The sequence below is a fragment of the Myotis brandtii genome, unplaced genomic scaffold (assembly GCF_000412655.1).
Source record: "Myotis brandtii unplaced genomic scaffold, ASM41265v1 scaffold440, whole genome shotgun sequence".
Classification (NCBI taxonomy): Eukaryota; Metazoa; Chordata; class Mammalia; order Chiroptera; family Vespertilionidae; genus Myotis; species Myotis brandtii.
In genome coordinates, this window is record NW_005366834.1 from 3,109,024 (window position 1) to 3,128,421 (window position 19,398).

Below are 19,398 nucleotides of genomic sequence, written 5' to 3' on the forward strand. Positions count from 1 at the left end.
CCCTTCCCCTCTCTCTCCCCCCCTTCCTTCTTTTCTAATAATTAATGAACATATCCTCAGGTGAGGATTAAACAAATTGTCCAAATTTTAATTTAAAGTTTTAATGGAATACAGCATCATTTTATATATATATAAAATTAGGAGGGAGAGAAAAATAGAAACATCAATGATGAGAAAGAATCATTGATCACCTGCCTCCTGAAGGTCACCCTCTGGGGATTGAGGCTGCAACCCAGGCATGTGCCCTGACCTGACTGGGAATCGAATCGTGACCTCTTGGTTCAAAGGTCAACGTTCAACCACTGAGCCACTCCGGCTGGGCAACCCATTATTTTTAAACACTTCCTACTTATTCTGGACATGCCCTTGACCGGAATTGAACCCGGGACCTTTCAGTCCGCAGGCCGACGCTCCATCCACTGAGCCAAACCGGTTTCGGCGGGATTGACTTTTATGAACATTACTCCTGATAAAATATTTAAAGTTTCAGATGTATACTAGTATTTATGAATATGTTTCAATGCTTAAAATGTCCAAAACGTAGGTTTGATTTAAGCTCACAGCAGACAATCAATTATTTTTCTCTTACATCAGTTCCTCTCCCTCCCTCTTCCCCTCCCTCCCCCTTCCCCTCTCTCTCCCCCCCTTCCTCTTTCTCTAATAATCAATGAACATATCCTTGGGTGAGGATTAAACAAATTGCCCAAATTTTAATTTAAATATATATATATTAGGAGGGAGAGAAAAATAGAAACATCAATGATGAGAAAGAATCATTGATCACCTGCCTCCTGAAGGTCACCCTCTGGGGATTGAGGCTGCAACCCAGGTATGTGCCCTGACCTGACTGGGAATCGAATCGTGACCTCTTGGTTCAAAGGTCAACACCCAACCACTGAGCAACACCAGCCCAGCCCAAATTTATTTATTTTTCATTGTATTATAAAGTATCCAAGTATTTATTAAGTTTTAAAGCATACAAAAATGACATCTAATTCTATCTCAATTTGATTTTATATCATAGTTAAATAAAAAGATCCAGATGTAATCATTTTATGTAAGTGAATATTATGGGAGGATACACGGAAGTAAATGGAGTGCCTATTCAATTTCTGTGAATTAAAGTCCATAATTGAGTCCCCCCATTTGTTTATTTCATTGTGAAGACTTAAGTGAGACCTCTAAATACATGGTCTGTACATGATGCTCCACCATGTCCAATCCATAGTTTTCACATACATTTTCCAATAAGAACAGACAAGAAACAAGCAAAAAAAAATCCCTGCATTTTATATTTCATAGGCAGATATCAAATAGCAATCCAGTTTTGGATTTCTAATGAATAGGTAACCTAGGCCATTGATCAGAATATTTCAAGGAGAAAAGAAACACATTTTTTTTAAACATAGCCTTTCCAAAAAATCATTTTCAACATTTCCCCCAATCCTTTGCCTGCCATTTAAGAGTATTTCTAGAAGCTTGAATCTCCCTCATCTCACAATTTTTTCTTGGAAGTGCGTTCTGGCCCAAGAAACAAGAGAACTTAATAGGCTCAATTACTCGGGACTAAAAAGCGTAGAGTCTATTTGGGGACTCACTTATTTCCAAAGGAAATCTGCCCAGTGCTGCTGAGAATGTAGTTAACAAAGCTTTTAAATTGTTGGTTGGGAGGTAAAATTGAGGAAAATAGGTCAGTCAATGGGAAGGAATGGGAAATGAAGCATCCATTGGTGGGAAGAGATTTGAAGAATGTTAGCTTAATAACTGCAGAGACAAAGGAAAGAAATAGACCAGAAGGAGGAAGAAAGGATGCATTGGCAAAGAGTCTCATTATATAAATTACACTTACTCTGTGCCCCAAGCACTTTTCAGTTTCAATTCCTGTTGCTGAACCAGAAGACTTGTATCAATTCATGCAAAAAATATTTCATCTTTGGAATGATTAATGAGATTGAATGTGACCAACCTTCCTGTCACTTTTCAGAAGCAAAGTTTTGCTTAGAAAAATCAAGCTTCATTTCCCCCCTTTTGTGAACACAATTATGTTGTATAACATACAAAATTGAAGGGCATTCTTTACACGTTTAGAGGGTTCAAAATATATTTACAAATGAAATAATTAGGTACTTGAAATAATCAGATGACGATCCTGATTATGTTCCGTTCATCCAAATAGCCACTCTTTTCATCAGCATGACACATTCATAGTGAAGAGAGAGGATTTTATAGGAACTAATAATGTTCCGTAGTGTTTGTTTATCCCAAAAAAGGCTTATTGAGTCAATAGTGATTGTATATAAGCCGATAGTGAACTGCTTTGACTACTGCTAAAATTATTTACAAGCTATGAAAGCAAATATTTCTACCAAAAGTACGTGAAAAAATTTTAGTAAAATTATAAACACATATTTGCTCATAGATAACACATTTTAAAAGCCAAAAGCCAGCATTATATGTTGTCCATAAGCAAATTTTACTTCATTAAAGAGAAGGTAGATTATGACTATATAAATACTAGAATTTAAAATGTATTGATTGTGTATTATATAATAGGATCAAAAGTCTGTGTAAGGCTCTGGGGATATAAAGAGGAAAAAGTAATATCTGACTTCAATGACAGAGTGAATTAATGTATTAAGTTTTTTAAAGATTTTCTAATATTTAAATGAAGTTATCTGGTGAAATAGGTCACTGATACCTTAAAATTAATTAAACTTATATTTTTGTTTAGGTATACATGACCTAAATGTCCACTTGTCAAACATAAGAAATGTCCCTTGTGAAAATATTTATACTGAAAATATTTTCTCCCATATGTCTGAAACATATTTAAATATAAATAATGAGGAGACAACCATTTCTGCCATTTTTGCTTACTCTTTCTCAAGTAGAAGGCTTTGATAAACATCAAAGAGCATTTGCTAAAAAATAGAAACATTTAGATCCCAAGGTATATTGTTATAAAACCTTCCTTTAGGATTGAAATACATATAAATCATTGAAGACTGAAAGCATAAGATAAACCCAAAGATTGCTTAATATATTTTTTAAAACAGCATAGGTATAGTATATTATTTTAATGAAGAGAAATTTTGGTCTAGCTTTCTGTCTTTTGCTTAGGAAATACACTTTTTTAAATGAACATTTTTGTTCTAAAGATAAATATACAGTTTAGTGACCATTCAATAGTTGAGAAATATATTGTTAAGTAAGAAGACTGAAAAAAGAAAAAACAAAAACAAAGCAGATTTAGGAATGTACTCTTAAGTACTTTAGTTTTGAACTTTTGTTGCCTTTGGGAAAATGACATTGTAACCAAATTATTCAATTCAGTAAAATCTGTTAAAGTGCAAGCTCTCTAGAGAATGATTATAAGGTTTTAACCTGCAAAATTAATTTGGGAGTAGAGATTGATTTTACATGCTGATTAAAATGGCCTATCATTTTTTTTTGCCTATCTTCTTGAATAAAAATAGAAATTAGTGAAATTTAAAGGTGACAAATATTTTCACTTAGAAATGTATTACAGTCTCGCCGGTTTGGCTCAGTGGATAGAGCATCGGCCTGCGGCCTGAAGGGTCCCAGGTTCGATTCCGGTCAAGGGCATGTACCTTGGTTTGGTTCACATCCCCAGGGCACATCCCCAGGTGTGCAGGAGGCAGCTGATCAATGTTTCTCTCTCATCGATGTTTCTGGCTCTCTATCTCTCTCCCTTCCTCTCTGTAAAAAAATCAATAAAATATATTTTTTAAAAAAGAAACGTATTACACTTGATGACAAACACACTATGTTTATGCAGTTAAATCCACTTCTAATCTTTATTAATTAGCTTTCACTATTGTTAATTTGAATGGTGAGCCTCTTCTTCATGGAGTTGACTTCTCTGAGGTAACAACCTTGGCCTCTTCCCCACCCCTTCTTATCAACAAAAAAGAAATGATTAAAGGGTGGACTAGAATGATTCCAGAGGTGGGAGAAGTATAGATGATTCCTTACTTTCTTTTAGGGATATAACTTCTTGTATCTACTTACAGAAAATGGACATTTTCTTTCTCTTTTGCTGTGAAGAACAGGTCTCCATGGGAAAGACATCTATTTTGTGAACTCTTCGTTGATTTTTACTATGTGAGTTAAATAATGGGATTGTGGAGGTAGTAGCAAGCCCTCAAGGCTGCAAGACCTAACTTCCATTACTCAACATCAACATCACATCAACAATAACAGTAAATGGAACAGACTGACAGCTGTCAGAGGGATGGGGGGAGGAAGGACTGTATGAAAGAAGGTAAAGAGATTAGTAGAACATGTATGCAAACCCCATAGACACAGACGGCAGTGTGGTAATGGCCAGAGGGAAGGGGTACTAGGGATGGGTGGGGATGGGCAAAGAGGGGACAATATGGACATCTGTAATAGTGTCAACAATAAAAAAAAATTAAAGATCAAGCTAACTGAAAATATCCTTATATACATGTTTTTAAAAATTTAGAATTGTACAAATTTTGCCAAAACATGCAATGAAACTCAGAAAGGAAATTATTCACTATCTTTATGGTATAATATACCTCAACTAATTTAAAGGGAAAACAACCAGTTGATAAAAATACATTTTCAAATCATTTAGAAGTAATGATTTTTTTTGCACCCAACAACTTCTCCCAAACTGAGGAAAAGAGAATGCCATTCTTTTTTGAACCTCAACCACTAGGAAAAAGGCAAATAACATAAATGGGCATTTCATAAAAAACCACACATAGTCATTAAGCAAATGAGAGATGTTCACTCATAGCCACTGGAAATTTAATGCAATGATTCAACTAATTTAAATAAAGTCATGCTTCACTAGTAACAGGTGTTTATCCTTTAATAGTAATAGCATCCCATATAACCCTGACCCTAAACAAGAAGCAAATATTTAAAAGAATATTTCAATAATTTTTAATGAGAAAGATTATGTGTCTATTCTAACCAAAGCACTGGAATAGTTTCTACAGTAAAATATATTCATTGAACAAAAATGTTTATTTAAATAATGGGCAAAGACATAACTATGGATAATATATTAAGTGCAATGCTGTATTACTCATCAAAGGAGGAAAACTTAATGGGTAGCATCTGGTGGAAGAAGGAGGAAGAGAATCATCTTTAGATTTTTTTTCTCTTTCTGTATTTCTTCATCAGTTTTTCCTTTTGGGGGCAGCGGGGTAACACATGACCCAATAGAACAGCAGTTCTCAACCTGTGGGTCTCGACCATTTTGGGGGTTGAATGACCTTTTCACAGGGGTCGCCTAAGACCATCGGAAAACACATATAGAATTACATATTGTTTTTGTGATTAATCACTATGCTTTAATTATGTTCAATTTATAACAATGAAAATATATCCTGCATATCTGATATTTACATTATGATTCATAACAGTAGTAAAATTACAGTTATGAAGTAGCAACGAAAATAATTTTATCGTTGGGGGTCACCACAACATGAGGAACTGTATTAAAGGGTTGCGGCATTAGGAAGGTTGAGAATCACTGCACTAGGACTTAAACTGGACATAAACACACAGTTATCACACTAACACCTTTAGTACATTAAAAGCTAGAGAGTTGGAATACTTGGAAACGGTTAAGGTGTTGTAGAAGAGGCCAACTCTTCAGCCTTTTCCTCTTCCCTTGGCGTACATGTGTATGCTCAGTCACATGTTTGACGTTATGTGTAGAAGGTGGTACTTAATTAAAATGTGTTCCATGTGATATTTCTAATTAGAAGCTCAACTTAATTAGAGATTATGCCTTTGCCTGAAGCTATAATGTCAAAATATCTATCAATTCTTCTAGTTTATTGATTTAGTACATGTTCTGAGTGGATGAAAATGCTGGTAGGGAAAAAAAAAAGCCATTCTGGAAAAATGTTAACTGGACAGTAAGATAATTTTATAATGTATTTACCAAATTTAATACATGGGTCACAATTTTTTTCCTGATTTTAAATACTCTTGTCTTTTTTAAAGTTCTAAAGTTTCTCATAAGCACCATATTGTTCTTATATTTTTCTAGAAAAATCCTGCTCCATTAAATTTAGCATATATTTCAGAAAATACTCCTCCATCAGAGGGTGATGGTCAGAAATATGTTCTTTGGAGCTTATAGAGCTCTCTGTAAGCAATACCATAATCAATAACATGCTGTACTCTTATTGCTCTATCTGAGCCTGTCTCAGCCCCACACATGGGCACTTACACACATGTACAAAGGCTGTGAGCTCCTTGTGAGATGGACATGGGTCATATATACCTGTATCACAAGTGTTTCATAAGTAGTAGATGCTAAGCATCAATGTTGTTTAATGAGTTATGAAACAAAAATGATCAAATGATATAATAATTTAAAGTGGTAGATTACCCAGTGCTCTATTATTATTATAGTTATTGGTGGATTTGATGGCTTATTCTTGTTTTTACCGAGTTAAAGATCTGGATAAATTCTAGCTGTTCTGCTTACTTGCCGAGTGTCCATGAATTTATGTAAGCCTGTCTAGAGATAATAAATACTCTGGCCCTAGCTGATTTGGCTCAGTGGATAGAGCATCAGCCTGCGGATTGAAGCATCCCAGGTTCAATTCTGGTCAAGGGCACATGTGATCCCCAGTAGGAGGCATGCAGGAGGCAGCCGATCAATGATTCTCTCTCATCATTGTTTTTATCTCTCTCTCCCTCTCCCTTCCTCTCTGAAATCAAAAATATATTTATAAAATGCTCAGGATGATTATGAAGAAGTAATGGGGCAATATAAAAAACAATTATATATGCATTTTGTAGCAAATGTAGAATATGCTACTGACATATCCCTTTACCATTTTTTCCTTCCCAACCTTGGTCTTGATCTCATGAGGCCAATTTACACAACGTGTGTTAATCTCACCAAACAAAAGGAATTGTAATATTTATCTCAGTGTGATTATTATCCACAGTTCACTGTTGCCCAAATAGCCTGGTCTTAGTCCAAGATTCTTCTCTAATTATTTTGATGTTCTAATTCTCTGACTCACATTAAATTGAATATATCGAAATGAATATATCAGGTTGGTTAAAATACACTTTTAAGTTTGGCTCAGTGCATGGAAGACTCAGGCATGTTCCCTATTCCTGAGACCAGATACTAAAGTGTATCATTGCGAACCACCATGACCCCAAGGCAGTGTTTTCGAGAGTGATTTTTGCGTCAGTGATATATTGATTTCACAAATGACACTTTTGTTGACTGTGTCATCCTTTAACCTGTAACTTCTATGTAACAATGATAAATTTTAAGGTTAAAATGTACCTCCTGCTATCAATGCTGATCCATGCATGCACAACCAAATAAGGATTTCACTGTACCTTGAGGAAAACCTGTCCTTTTTCATTTTAGTAATTCATTGGAGCAATAATTATACATGGGAATTACACGCGCACACACACACACACATATGTATGTATATATATTCTATACTGACATTTATAGACATAATATATAATTTATTAGCAATATAATTATATGCATATATTCAATATATAATTAATGAGCAACATAATTGATTTTTAATATTTTATTTGCATACAGCTTTTTGAGCCTGAATTTACCTTTGAGTCCACAATATTATTAAAAACAAACATCTTTAAATGTCATTAGGCTTTTCTCCAGGTAATAGTATTTTTACAGTCTTCACCAGACAGTATTCTTAGTACTATGTGAAGTATTTTGAGATTGAACATTCAAATGAACACATATGGAATATATGAAGACTTAAGTAGGCTTTGCACAGATAACTGTCTGTGGATCCTACATATTAATTAGGCATTATTTCTGTCCACCTAGCATGACATTTTGCTTTCATCTACACCTCTCCCTTTCATCTAAGTTTAAGTTCAGATTATCACAGAAATACACTGAGTGGCCAGATTATTATGACCAGCCAGATTATTATGACCACCCCCTTGGTACAATGGAGGGAATTAGTTATGCAAATAATAATAATAATAATAATAATAAAACCTTGAGAGTATTTGCTTAGGAAGTTTTCAATATTCAGTGTTTTTGGAAGTGTCAATGAAGTACTGATGGGATGGTCATAATAATCTGGCCACTCAGTGTATATGTAACTAATTTATTAAAATACTTAGGATTTGCAGGATACAAGCAGAAATATGTCCAGATAAATTTCTTTATAGGTATTTCTTGAAGCAAACAGTGAACTTACTAGTTTACACACTTAACTTCCTAGAAAAGAATGTCCTGGACAAAAAAGAAAATGTCTGTTTGACACAAATGAACTCAGTTCAGTCCTGATTTTTAAGCTATGTAGATTCAAGTGGTCTTATTTTACTTTTCAAGGTTATAAATGGTTCTCTTTCTGAAAAGGTGACGATATAAATTTCTGTCCCACTCAGGAAATTTATATTGCAGTGTAAATCATTCAGAGTGATGAATCACTGTAATTTTTAATGTAAAATGAATTATTCACTAGTGTTACTTTTAAGAAATAATGCCATTCTATCATATAATTTATTAAAAACAGACTTAAAAAAACAAAGATGAAATATTCTTTTAAAGAACCACTGCCCAAAAGGAAATATAAATTCCAACAAATCTTTATAATAAAATTACATTTCCTCTTTTCTAATGCCAAAGAAAACACCTTATCTGTTATTAAGGATCTATTCCTACAATTGTTATTACTTTTTTACATAAGAACCCTGTACTTAAGAAAAACTGATTTCCTTTATGTACATGTATATTTAAAAAGTTAGGGTAAACACATATACACTTCTGTATGCACACACACTCATTTAGTAATTATTGAGGTATAGGCATCATTTTGGAGTAAGATACTATTGGCTTTGATTACCACTTTAACCGCTAACTGGCTCTTGGACCTGAAACAATTTACTTTGCTGAGCATACCATTTTTCTGGCTGAAAAATTAGAGCATTAAAACTTCTAATGCTTTCCTTTTTGCTCTTGGCATATTGTAAAGCTAGATTTTGCTTGTGTGTGCGTATGTGTGTTTATAAAATTATAACTTTTGTCATTCTGTGGAGGATTAAGGCACAATTGGCATTAAGGTATGATGAGTCACATGCTAGTTTTTATCTGTATTTTAATAGCTTTATGAAAAAACTCAGCTTGTATTCTTTATGATAAATTTTCTTTAGAGTTAACTAAAGGAATTCATTAAGAGGAATAATGTAGACATTTTAATGACCAATGAAGATATCAATGTTGCTGATAGCAGAGGTCCTTTCCCAGATGAGCTAACTGTTGGTGTAGATAAACTGGTTTACAGAATTTTGTGAATCAACAGTAAACTATTTATCAGTTTGCACCCATATCTAACGTCAGGTATAGACAGTAAAGCCTATTCTGAGTAGTGACTTTATGGGAGATTTCACCTCTAAGGTACAGAGAAGACATTGTTTATACTCATATTATGGGCCACTAGAACATTTCTTAATGTTCAGATTGACAGACCCAGCAAAATATAATTTCCTTGTGTAATCAAAAGTACAGAAGGTTTCAGTACAGTGAGTCTTTGTAAATGTTTTCTAGGAAGTTCAGTTCAGGTAACAAACGTTTACATAGCACTTAACATTGTAGGCAGTCATTCATTTGTGGTTACAGAGTCCTGGGTGGCAATCTCTGGGATGCATGTCCTGCACAAAACTATTCTTGGGGACCCCTTCTTCAGGCAAATGCAGTTCCTAACTGAAATAAGAAAAATGAGTTGCTTTCAAAGGTTTTTATAAAGATTTAGGAGGTGACATATGAGAGACATTTTTAAAATATGAAAGGCTATGAGAATAAAAACCAAGATATAAATCAAGAGGGAGAATACTTTTGCCATCCTCATGAATATAATGGCATCAATTTGATACTCAGGTATTTTTTGTCACCTAGAGCTTTTTAAGATGAAGACCTATGAATACAAGTGATAAGAATGGCACCTTTAAAGTGCCGTTTGTTAAGAAATTAGAGAAAGTGTTAAGGAGATGTATGAAAAAAAAGAGACAGTGCTATCTAAGGAATAAAAAATATTTCAGTACTGTTTGTGAAACAATATAAGGATGCAAAACATCACCAAAGCAGCTGAATGAATGAATAAGGAAAACTTTAAAAAATTTAATTTCCCATATGGAACAAATGATTTTCAATTATAATAAAAAATCATGAAATGTTTTCTCTGGGTATTGTGTGTCTGAATATCTATCTGTGTTAGACACATGTAAGGTTATCCCATAATCATATTTTTGGTATATGTTAAATTTCAAGTACTGACTTTTAGGAGAGTTTCCACAGTACATATATTTAGATAATGATATCATTTTGAAAATATCATTCCTTTTCTGCAAAGAAAAATTCCAAAATATCTGACTTACTAATCTATTTTTTTTTCATTCATCTATTTTCCAAATATCTATTGAGTACCTGTTATTTGTTAAACATTGGCTTAGGTCCTGCTAATATTGCAATTAGCCAAATGAAAAGAACTCAAATTCTGCATGCATCTTATCTCCTGTGTAGGTTCTGGAGTTAACCAAGAAACTGGAGTGTATTATTAGTTATGACACTTCTATAAAGGCCTGATGCTTAAAAACCATGCGTCAGCTGTCAAAAGTTGACAGCTGACTAGAAAAATTGTTGATCTAGCAAAACTGAGTTTAATTGACTGCGATAAGAGACGTGATCTTTAACTTAGTGTGTCAATTTGACTAGACCACAGTACCCAGCTGTGTGTTGCAACACTTCTGAATGTTGCTGCAAAGGTGTTATGGATGAGATTGACATTTAAATCAGAATTCAAGTAAAGCAGATTATTCACTATAATATAGGTGTGCCTCATTGAAACAGTTCAAGGACTTACTGATCCCCAAGGAAGGGGAAATTCTGCCAGCAGATTGCTTTTGGACTTGAACTGTACATCATTTCTTTTCTGGGTTGTTAGACTGTTAGCCTATCGTACAGATTTTGAGCTTGCCAGTATCCATAACACATGAGCCAATTCCTTAAAATAAACTTATCTGTACATGTAAAAATTCTACTGGAACTGTTTTGCTAGAGACCCTGACTAACACCAGTGACAACACCATTTTGAGTCTTTAGAGCAGTGATGGTGAACCTTTTGAGCTTGGCGTGTCAGCATTTTGAAAAACCCTAACTTAACTCTGGTGCCGTGTCACATATAGAAATTTTTTGATATTTGCAACCATAGTAAAACAAAGATGTATATTTTTGATATTTATTTTATATATTTAAATGCCATTTAACAAAGAAAAATCAACCAAAAAAATAAGAGTCTTTAGAGCAGTGATGGCGAACCTTTTGAGCTTGGCGTGTCAGCATTTTGAAAAACCCTAACTTAACTCTGGTGCCGTGTCACATATAGAAATTTTTTGATATTTGCAACCATAGTAAAACAAAGATGTATATTTTTGATATTTATTTTATATATTTAAATGCCATTTAACAAAGAAAAATCAACCAAAAAAATGAGTTCGTGTGTCACCTCTGACATGTGTGTCATAGGTTCGCCATCACTGCGTTAGAGTATCTCAGAAGGAAGAGATGAGACATACATGAAAGAGTTTCATGAAAATGCTTTCTTAATAAATCTAGATAATTTTAAGTCACTTCTTGCAACTCAAGGAACTACTGGGGGTTGGACAGAACTAATGGCCTAATAGCTCTTGATGGGTGTGCAGAGGAGAGGGTATTGAGGCAAGCAAGTACCGATAGGCGAGCTGCTAGTCCTGATAGGCATGCTGTTGCAGGTGGTTCCAAGTCTTCAAAGAGCAGACATCTCCAGGGGCAAACAGCAAAGTTATCTTGCCTGTTCCCAGTATTTTCTCTTTTGAAAGCACAAGAGCAGGGACAAAAAAAGTTTTTCCAGAATTATTTAGAATTGGTCCAGGAAAGTATGTCATATCAGTTCTAAGGTATATATGTGTTTACCAGATACCAGAACTTGGGAAAAATAAATTAGAAAGAGTAAAAGAAGGCCTTGGAATGAAGAATCGATTTGCTGAGGCTTCTTTGATATCAGGCTATGTTTGTTGTTGTTCTGAGGTTATACAACAGTCTCTCTCTTTAGTGGAATATCTCCTGGGTCACAAGTCCGAAGCCCGGCTTGCCAGCTTGGATTCCATCTCTCACTAACTTTAGGTCTAAAGTCCCTTAGTGTCTCAGGAGCCTGAGTTTACTCACCTTCCTTATGGTATGCTGGCTAGGGTCGTATTCAGTTTTAAAATCCTTTATTTCCTCAATAATAAAAATAGAGAATGCACACCCTACATGTATGACACCTCAGGGGATGCCTGAGGGAATGATGATGGAAATGAATATTTGGGATAAACAAGAGGATGATAAATTTCTTAATAAATGGTGACTGAAATATTGAATATAGAGATAATTAGTTGAACCATGCTATTGTTCTCATAGTATCTTAGTATATCACTTTGTAGCCCTTCCATTGACCAATGGAAGTAAATGAATAAATTAGGCTATTGCAACTTGGAAGACTTAATTAAATGGTTGAGCAAATCTTGACTTTATACAAATCTTTGAAATTTGTATAAAGTCAAATTTAATATTGTTAAAGCAAACATAGTTTACTCTGATTTGGTTAATGCTATTCATTTCTCCCTAATAAAATAATTCTTATTTTTATGGTAACATGGAAAGAGGCCAGATTCTGGCAAAAAACAAACAAACAAAAAACATATCTTAAATGGAGGTTAGAGAATGTAATATATATGTAATATTTACCTTTATAGTTCACAACTTCTATTTTTTTCATCTAGGCATACATTTTGTTTGATTGGTTTTCTGTGGGGTGGGAAGTAGGGCAATAGGCACACTACTGCTGCCAATGGCAGGGACTGTGGGCGGCCACGTTTGGAGATGTTTGCCAGTGAGTTCTGAGATAGTTGCCAGGACAGTTGAAAGTGTTTTAGAATCAATCTTCTGCATTTCTGTTACAAGCCGGATAAGTCAACCACTATAATGTGTGATAAATAATGCACTTACTTAGTGATGTTAATGTTGCATGGCCTGTCCTTCGTCTTCACAATTCCATGGCACTCGGATGACAGGAAGGGTCCTGCCACAGGTATCAGCTGCCGCCTGTGCTATCGGTCTCCAGCAGTGGCTCTGTTAATTATCTTGCCATAGTGTCAGAGGCAGATTGCAATCTCTCCTAAAGAGCAGACAGACTTAAAGAGGCAGAATTAATTAAAATTGATTTACACATTCTGTCATGGAGAGGTCTCAAGGGAGTCTCTCTTCACGCACCCCTCCTCACTTCATGATGTTGTACAACTTGGTGCAGGTGGGAATCCCTACCTTGGAATACTAATTATGGAGCCTGAATGGGATTAGCCACCAGTGATTGGCAGTGCAATGCATGAAAGGATTTTAAAATTCACTTCGTTTAAAGGATTTCTTTAGAGACCAGTTTTTTCTAACTTGTATAAGCCGTTATTGAGAGGTTGACAAAGCTGAAAATCCAAGGTCACCAAGGATTATCAGAGCACTTGCCAGTGAATTACACATTTTAATAGTTAGTTGTTCAACATTATATGCTTTTAAAAGGCATGAAAAGATTTGGGAAGATAACAGAAGTATAAAGTATATCAATGATGGAAACAATCTCTATATTTTTTAAATGATAGTTTGAAATATAGAATTAAACTTGGACAGGGGAAAATCCTATATAATAAAAGCCTAATATGCTAAGTGTCTGGTCCTCTGGTTGTCCATTCAACCAATCAAAGCATAATATGCTAATGATATGCTAAGGCCGCTCAACTGCTTGCTATGACGTGCACTGACCACCAGGGGCAGACAATCAACTTGTCAACCAGTTGCTATGATGTGCACTGACCACCAGGGGGAAGACGCTCCAACCGGTAGATTAGCTTGCTGCTGGGGTACGGCTGATCAGGATTGAGCAAGATGGGCTGGAGATGCCCTGGAGTCCTTCCTCAGTCCCTCCCTGACTGGCCAACCTCCTGTGTCCCTCTCCAGCCCCGATCGTAGACCCGTGGGGTGCCTCGGCCTGGCCTGTGCCCTCTGGAAATCCAGGACCCCTCAGGGGATGTCAGTTAGCCAGTTTTGGCCCGATCTCACAGGCCAGGCTGAGGGACCCCACTGGTGCATGAATTTGTGCACTGAGCCTCTAGTACAGCGGTTCTCAACCTGTGGGTTGCAAGCCCTTTGGTGGTCAAACGACCCTTTCACAGGGGTCACCTAAGACCATTGGAAAACACATATATAATTACATATTGTTTTTGTGATTAATCACTATGCTTTAATTATGTTCAATTTGTAACAATGAAAATACATCCTGCATATCAGATATTTACATTACGATTCATAACAGTAGCAAAATTACAGTTATGAAGTAGCAACGAAAATAATTTTATGGTTGGGGGTCACCACAACATGAGGAACTGTATTAAAGGGTTGCGGCATTAGGAAGGTTGAGAACCACTGCTCTAGTAGCTAATAAGAAAATAACTTGATAATCACATAAACTTTTTATACTATATGTAACTAGCCACGACCAATTTTTACCAACAAGTGATACAAGCCCTGACTGGTGTGGCTCAGTTAGTTGCTTCCCATGTGTTCAATGCACCTAGAGGTCACTGGTTCCATTCACAGTCAGGGACATGGCCGGGTTGTGGGGCATGCAGGAGGTAGCAGTGATGTTTCTCTCTCGTTGATGTTTCTATCTCTCTCTCCCTCTCCCTTCCTCTCTCTCTCTCTCAGGCCAATAAAACATATTTTTAAAATAAGTGAAACAATATTATCATTAGTAAAAACAATAATTGTCTAATCCTGGACACCAGGGCTTATATTTTTCTTTACCAAGGTTCATGTCCATTCTAAGCTGCTATAACAAAGGAACCCCTAATATTTAAGTAAGATAAATATTCTCTTTCCTGTAACTGATGCAAACATTTACACAGCATAAACAGTACCTTTGAAGGTGCAGTTTAGAGGAGAGAGTTCCCGGGCCGGTAGTGTTCGTCTTCCACCAGCTTTATGTATGAGCCCAGGGCCCACCCTCACATCTTCAGGGAGAAGAGAAGTTACATGTGTGGCCGATCACCTCCAAGAGAAAAGAATATGTATAGCAAAAGACATTAGAAAAAAGTGCTAGATACCTTACCTTAGGTTCATAGTTTCTTATTATTCCAGAAAGAGCTAATTTCACACTAAGTGTTTTCTGGTAGATAGAGATTATCCTCTGTAGGTGAAGTAGAAAAAATTCGATTTAGGGAAATGGGGCATTTATCTTCACAATGCAGAGTCCTAATCTCCTCCTCCCCTCCCCATCTAGTAGAAGTTGTCAAGTAAAACAATAGAATTTAAATATTCATAAAGATATACAACTTAACACTATAAACTCTTAACTGGTTTCTTTGACTTTAGAGTCTTTTCCTCTGAGGGCATTTTTCTGCATGGCTGGCAGCCTTGTGTGGCTGCTGTTTCCTGGTCTGCATTCAACTTTTCCAGTGGCCTCTGGCCTCCACTTTTCCTTGGATTCTACTCCTCTTTCAGGTCTTATGTTAGAATCACCACCACATAAAAAGCATAATTAAAAGATTGTAAAATGTATATATCATAACAAAGAAAGTAGTGTTAAAAAAGAGTGAAATCTTACCATGTTTACAACGTGGATGGACCTAGAGGCTGAGTGAAATCAGTCAGACAGGCAAAACAAATACCAAATGATTTCACGTACATGTGGACTGTAAACAACATAATAAATGAACAAACCGGAAACGGACTCATAGATTCAGAGAACAGACTGGTAGTTGCCAGAGGGGTCAGGGGTTGGGGGACTGGGTGAAAAAAGTAAAGGCATTGCGAAGTACAAATTGGAAGTTACAAAGTAGTCAAGGGATTATAAAATACAGCATAAGGAATATAGTCAAAATATTGTAATAACTATGTATGGTGCCAGGTGGGTACTTGAAATATCAAGGGGACATTTTATAAATGATATGATTGTCTAACCTCTATGCTATACACTGGAAACTAATAAAAATAATATTGAATCTAAACTATAATTGAAAAAAAACCCAGAAATTACCATCATCTAGATTCATCCTGTTCCCATAGAAAATCCCATAATCCCTGTCCTTTCCACAGTCTGGAATACTCACCATACTATTTTGCTTTTGTCTATTCAGATGTCCAAATCCCACTCTGGTCTATAAGCATCGATAAGCCAGATACACTGATTTGAGTTGTTACCCCAGTTTCTAGAACAATACAAATACTCATTTAGAAAACATGTGACCATTCCTTCTTGTCAGCTGGTGCACAAAATAATGGTGTTATTAGTCAAATTTCTAAAGATCTTTCACATTGTTTATTGGTATTTTTTTTTTTTTACTGATTCTTAATGTATTGTTTTCAGGTTATTTTTGTCACTGACTACTAAATCATATTTGGTGCTTTTGACTTCAAAAAGTCAATCTGGATGATTACATTGAATTAGGCATCACAAACTCAAGGACCGCTTAATAATAGACTTCAAGTTTATAAAAAGAATGTATGGATGATGGTGAACAGCTGTTCTCCTTTTTATTAAGAGGAAAAATATGAGGAAATAGACATCTAATTGCAACAGAAGGGATTCAAGTTAGATAATAGACATTTTGATTTCTTCTTTCTTTTCTTAACAAATAAATTCTTTCTAAAAATTTGTAAGGACCAAGACAATAGTAATATTTCTTAAAGTTAAAATTTAACTTTAAATTTTAAAGGACCAACAGGGTATTAATCCAGGGAGATTATCTGCTTACCTATAAAATATATATCTTTCAGCTATTTCTTTCTTTCCATGCCTTCTGTTTCATCTCTACTAAGATTCCCGGCAAGATGCTTTATTAGCAATCTTGGCTTCTGCACTTTCTCTTTTTCTATTGCTCAACACATAATGTCAAAAAATATTTATTGTTCTTTTAAAGCATATTAGATCATCTTCCTGCTGCCAATGTTCTGATGCCTTTGGGTATTTTCATATTTTAATGCAACATTTTATTTTTAAAAAAATTATTTTTCAATTATAGTTGGCATTCAATATTATTTTATTGCAGTTTCAGGTATACAGCATAGTGGTTAGACATTTATTTAATTTATGAAGTGATTCCCCTGAAAATTCAACTGTGCATCTTGTACCATATATACAATAGTTATTATGTTTTGACTATATTCCCTATGCTGTACTTTTACATCCCCATAACTATTTTGTAACTTTCAATTTTTACTTCTTAATCCTTTCACCTTTTTCACCTTGTCCCCCTAATACCATCCCCTCTGGCAACCATCAGTCTGTTCTCTGTATCTATGAGTCTGTTACAGTTTTGTTTGTTCATTTATTTTGTTGTTTAGATTCCACATATAAGTGAAATCATTTGAATATTTGTCTTTCTCTGACTGACTTATTTCACTCATCGTAATACCCTCTAGGTCCATCCATGTTGTTGCAATGGTAACATTTCATTTTTTTCTGTGGCCAAGTGATATTCCATTATATAAAGACATACACATACCACAACTTTTTTATCCACTTATCTATTGATAAACACCAGAGCTGTTTCCATATATTGGCTACTGTAAGTAACACTGCAATGAACGTAGGGGTGCCTGGCTCTTTCCTGTTAATCTGTTCTCAGCCAGACGTCACCTCTTCAGGAGATATTTGAAAGCTGCTCTCTTCTAGCTAAGGCCTTTCTCTCTGTATCCCTATTATTCTCCTTGTTAAGTTTCTCTATGCAAATTGACACTGTGAGAAATCATCATGTAGTCAGGTGTTTGTGTGTTATTCTAAATGTCTGTCTTCAGGCAGCATGTGAACTCCAGGAGGATGGCTTGTCTGTTGTCTTTACTACTGCTCCCCCAGGACTTAAAACAAAGAGCAGTCACAGCTTGATAAAGGTCGCATATTTATTTATTTATCTGTTTAAAAAATATTTTTATTGATTTCAGAGAGGAAGGGAGAGGGGGAGAGAGATAGAAGCATCAGTGATGAGAGAGAATCATTGATTGCCTGTGCCCTGCATGCCCCACACTGAGGATCCAGCCTGCAACCCAATCTGGGCATGTGCCCCGATCGGGAATGGAACCATAACTTCCTGGTTCATAGGTTGCTGCTCAACCACTGAGCCGTGCCAGCCAGGTGAAAGTTACATATTTAGAATGACACTAGATTTAAGAAACAAGAGACAAAGGAACGACATAATACTTCATGAGAACCATTGTTAATACAGCTTTCATACTTTTTGGTTTCTTTGAAAACTAATTATGAAAGTCACTCTACTGTTAATTAATTTAGTACATTGTACATTAAGTTTTTTTCCCCCTGTAATGTTCTATATTAACAAATATTAAAATAATCTTCATGGGTATTTAAGTGCAAACATTTTCTCTAATGAGACTACCCAGGGAGAAAATTTTATAAATCTATGCCTAAAACAATATTAATTGTACCTGCTGTGAAGTAAAATCAAAATAAATAGCAGCTGGTTCTGTAATATAATACACTTAGTTTTTAATAGCTAATACTAGATTTGCTGCTTTTGGGGGGAACATCACTAGATGTAAATGATAACAAGTAAACAATATCGCATCAGTGAGCTGACTTTGTTTAGTCTTAAGGTGATCACTTTTCCCAAAAGAATTATGGCCTCTGTGGGCTGCCTGTGTGGAGAACAACATCATCCAAATAGATTTTTATGTTCCAATAGTCTTCAAGCTGTGATTATATAATGTTTATACACATATAATGATAGTTCATAATCTCACAGAAATAAATGTGTATGGTAGCATCTTATCATGAGTGTTTTGAATAAAATATGATCAGAATATTACTGTGAAGTGTTGCAAGGTTATTGCGTGTGTTTTGCTAGCGGAAAACATACTGCAAATAAATAATTTCAGAATTATGAGTGAATACATGCCCCTGGTTTGACAGCAAGCGTATTTGAATGGTCAACTGAAACTGCTGGCAAACATCTTTCTAATGGACATAGGAAACATAATGTTCAATATTTTTGTTCTATTTTAAGAAAGTTGATAAATCTTGCAGAGGTAGAATGGTTAATTTAACTGTAAAATTACAACAACTTGTGTGATATCTCGAGAAGTGATGTTAACCTATATGTGAAAATAATCCTATCTAACAATAGACAAACATGGTAATTGACCGTACCTTCGCTACGCCTCCCATGGGCTAATCAGCAAGATAAGCAAATTAACCCAACCAAGATGACGGCCAGCAGCCACGCAGCTGAAGCGAGCAGGAGGCTTGCTTCCTCCAGTGATGGAGGAAGCCAAGGTTCCCT